Genomic DNA, 4689 nt, shown 5'->3' with positions numbered 1-4689 from the left:
AGAGTGCTGTGGCATTACAGCTCACAGCAACCTCCAACTCCTGGGCTCAAGCGAGTCTCCTGCCTCCGCCTCCCAAGTAGCTGGGACCACAGGTGACTGCCACAATGCCTGGTTATTTTTTGGTTGCAGCCATCATTGTTGTTTGGCGGACCAGGGCTGGATTCGAACCTGCCGCCTTAGGTGTATGTGGCTGGCGCCTTAGCCACTTGAGCCACAGGCGCCGAGCTGAGTATTCTTTTTAGTTTTATAAATTAATATAAGGGTACAGTTTTTAGGTTACATTGTTCTCCCTTCTAGGGTAAAGTTCCATTTGTAGAAGAGCCCTCATGTTTTCTTCTAATGTTTTTGTCTGCATAGAATTTTCACATAGCTGAGGATTAGGGTGTATATACATATTGACGTATTTATACATATACTATATGACTCACTGATGTTTAAATTTATGTTGAGTATTTTTATAGAAAAAGCCTTGGTGTGGAAATTAGTGTGGGTGTCGGGAGAGAGGTGCTGGCATCAGAACGTTCTGAGTTTGAGTTCTGTTTTTGCCTTTCCTCAGTGTGTGACTTGGGCAAGTGATTCTCTGAGTAGCAATTTCCTTCACCATCTGTGAAATGTGGATAAGAACGGGCCCCATCCCAGAGCTGCTGCGGAGATTAAATGATATGACGCAGGCAAAATGTTTAGTACCGTGTCTGGCACAGAGAGGTCACTCGCCAATAATAGGTCCCTGCGTAAAGCTTTGTCTTTCTGATTCTTAGCAGCAAGCTCTAGAAATGGCATTGATTGCTGGGTTCAAGGATACGAAGAGCCCCATACAAGGTTGCTATAGTTTGCCAAAATTGAGAGGAAAATTTCAAGCAAGAGCGCGCGTCTCCAGCACCACAGCTGTTCTCATTTGTCTCCGTATTCTTCAGGCCCTGTTTATGCAGAGCAGTTTTTAAGCGTTGTAATTACAATGCTTGCGCCAGTTCCCTTCATGTTACATCATCGACATTTTCCTAGGCGGCTAAAACTGTCATTGACAGTTATTTGCCATAATTCTCTTAACTATTTCCTTATTGCTGAATATCTGGGCAGTTTAGTTTTTCATTCCTTCATTCAAGAAACCTGCTCTCTGCCAGGCACTGAATGTTGAGGTATCTTGGTTAACAAGATCAATGCTTGTTTTACTTCTGGCTCCTGGACTCTGCCTGGTGAGACAGACTGTAATGTGTAAACAGACAGACAAAACTCATAATACTGGCACCCCACAGCTGCGGTGAATGCCATGAAGAAAAAGGAGAGAACTCTCGGAGAGAGCTACTTTATTTACACATTTGTGTACTTTTGGGAAATAATCCTTATTCCGAATTTCTAACGTGCTCTTTGCTCCTCGGCAGCCAAAACGGAAGCTTCCCTTTGAGGAGTCTCAGGTGGGTTGGATATGCCACTGAGACATTTTTGAGCATCCCGAGACATCGCAGGGTGCCATGGTGTTCAGAGACCTGACCACTGGGCCTGGTTTCCTTTCTCCCTTCCTCCAAGGCTGTGCTTCAACCAGTCCCGTCTGTTTCCTGCCTCCTTGAAGAGGATGATGATTTTTTTTTTAAATTAAAACTTTATTCAAATTGAGGGTACAATTTTTAGGTTACATTGTTCTCGCTTCCAGGGTAAAGTTCCATTTGTAGAAGAGCCCCTCACCCAGGAAGAGGCTGATGATTATCCTCTTCTTAATGTTACGCACTGCACCTTTTCCTCAACTCCCTTCTCAGTACGGAACCCACAGCAGCCCTGTGAGCTTTTGAACCAATCAGCACCCCTGTCTGGTGCATAAAGCCTCAAAGGGTGAGGCTTGCTGAGCAGAGCACACATTGGATCTGGACCCTCGTGAGGCCCCTTGTTTGACTGTGGCAGCCCTGTCCACAGCTCTGAGTGATTGCCCTGCCTAACTTTCTATCCACCAGATTCTTACTCCCTCTTGAGGGGCTTCTCTTTTATGAAGCCTGCTCTGGCTTTCTAATTTGCAATACATTCTCCATTCCTCAAATGCTTAAAAAATTTTTACTTTTTACTCTTTTGGCATTTAATCATGTACTATCTTGTGATTCCTCTTTTCCTCTCTCATATCATTATTTCATCCAAAGAAGTCTGATTAGAAGTGATCAGAGCAATTTCTGCAGAGATAGCCAGAGAGCTAGAGGAAGTGTGTTGCAGGTAGAGGGGAGGACATGTGCAAAGGCCCTGGGGCAGGAGAGGTCTTGGAATATAAAGCAAACATGAATCTACGTGGGATAGTTTTTCTAGATTTGACAATTGAATTTGAAGATAACTCATTAGTTAGTACATTCATACCACTTTTTGAGGGTCACTATGTTTCAAGCCCCAGGAGATGGGGATATGAGATGGATCAGACCAGATTTGCTCCTACTCAGACTAATGGAGGAGGCTCAGATGATTTCTATATAGTGTGACAGGCAGACCACAGGGGAGTTATTATGTGTGTCATTGGAAGAGGAGAGGGAGTCATTATTTCTACCTGGGGCACAGAGAAAAGCTTATCCAAGATGATGCCACACTGAGTCCGAGTTTTCCAGGTAGGAACACAAAGAAAGGAGCAGTAAGTCCAGGTTGAGGGAACAGTGTGTACAAAAGGCACGGAGGCAGGGAGGGGGTGATTTCAGAAACGGTAATCAGGGCTGGGTGCAGGGGTGCATGCCTGTAAGGGTGTGTAGCTCACACTTGTAATCCTAGTACTTTGGGAAGGCTGAGGCAGGAGGATTGCTTGAGGCCAGGAGTTTAAGACAAGCTGGACAACACAATGAGACCCTGTTTCTACAAAGATTAAAAAAATTAGCCAGACATGGTGGAACATGCCTGTAGTCTTTGCTACTCAGGAGGCTGAGCCAGGAGGATCACTTGAACACAGGGGTTTGAGGCTATAATGAACTATGATCTCACTACTGCATTCTGGTCTGGATGACAGTGACCCTATCTCTGAAAAACAAAAAGGTAACCAAGGAGGATCTGTTAGGACAATTAGTGTGTTTGGACTTTAGATGGTGGCAAAACAGGGGAGGTTTCTAAGCAGGGGAGTGGCAGGTCTGGCTTCAATGTGGAGAATGAATGGGGGTATGGCAGAACCCAGAGCCAGGGAGACTCAGTGGGAGGCTGCTGTAATGGCCCATGCTAAGGGCAGAAGCCGGAACTGGGGTAGTGATGAAAGAGATAGACAGGAGAGGAAAGATGACCAATGTGAAACTGTAATACTTGGTGACAGACTGGTTTTAGGAGGCCAGGGTGAAGGTTAAGACATGGCAATTTTCAAGCATGGATGACTGAATGAAGGTGGTGCCATGAAGATCACAGGCACTAGGAGAATTTGGCATGGGGGACAGCAAGGCCTTCTTGTTGGTAACATGAACAGAAGCCTTGAGATAGAATCCAGTGGCTCTTGACCCTGGCTGCCTTAGAATCAGCAGAGGATCTAATGGAACAACCCAGGCCTCCCCAGGTGTTCTGCAGCAGCATCCCTAGGGGTGGAGTTCAGGACCTTGCATTCTAAATAAACACCCCAGGTTGCTCTGGTTCAGGTGGTAAGTAACTGAACCGTGTAACCATACTTGTCTAAACACCAAAATGAAGTCTTGGTGGGCTCCACGGGAACAGGTGAGAGCACCAGCTGCTGCTAAGAAGGAGGTTTGGGCCTCTCGAGTTTATGACTTAGTCAAGGCAGTTTATCCACCAACTGAAACCCTGGGCCAAAGCAAACAAACAAGATTCCTGGAGAGATGAGAGAGAAAGAGGGGCCACCTTCCTGGAAACTTCTGTGTTCTTTCATCCTGTAAGCACAGTGTGGCAGAGCTCACCTGTGAGCAGTTACGGTCACTGTCATCAGTCTGGGGTGCTGTTAGACCTTCCCAACCCTATTCTCTAAAAAACCAAATGTGGCTCCATCAGGTGGGAAGAGAGAGCCTACTCCTTGGCGTAACTTTAAAAAATATGTGGCAACCCCAAAGAATTGAAAGCAGGACTCAAACAGATATTTGTATTCCAATGTTAACAGCAGCATTATTCACAACAGCTCCAATGTGGAAAGGACCCAAATGGCCTTTTGCAGGTGAATGGAATGTGGTGTAGGCACGTGACGGAAAATTAATCTGCCTCTAAAGGCGTGAAATTCTGACACATGCTACAACACAGTGAACCCTGAGGACATTATGCTAAGGGAAATAAATCAGATACTGAAGGACAAATATTGTATGATTTCATTTATATGAGGTACTTAGAATAGTCAAGCCTCATAGAGACAGGAAGTAGAATGGTGGCTGCCATGGGCTGGGGGAGACGGGGAAGGGTAGTTTTGGTTTAACTGGCATCAACTTTCGTCCAGGAACGTGGAAAAGTTCTGGAGACGGATGATGGTGATGGTTGCACAACAATGTGAATGCACTAAAAGTGGTTAAAATGGTAAACATCTTTAATGTATATTTGCTGTAATAAAAAAGTGCCCTGATCGGAAGCAGTAGCCGTGAATGTCCTCAACTCGATCCAGTCGAGGCCAGGATGACTGAGCGAGACCTTGTCTCTGAAAAACGAAAAGGTAATCAAGAAGGATCTGTTAGGACAATTAGTGTTTTTGGACTTTAGATGGTGTCTATCTAACGGGCTTGCCCATCCCAGCAGGAGCTCTCTGCGAATAGGACAGGTGAT

This window comes from Otolemur garnettii, unplaced genomic scaffold, assembly GCF_000181295.1.
Source record: "Otolemur garnettii isolate 467f Iridium unplaced genomic scaffold, OtoGar3 scaffold00014, whole genome shotgun sequence".
NCBI lineage: Eukaryota > Metazoa > Chordata > Mammalia > Primates > Galagidae > Otolemur > Otolemur garnettii.
This window is presented reverse-complemented; position numbering follows the sequence as displayed.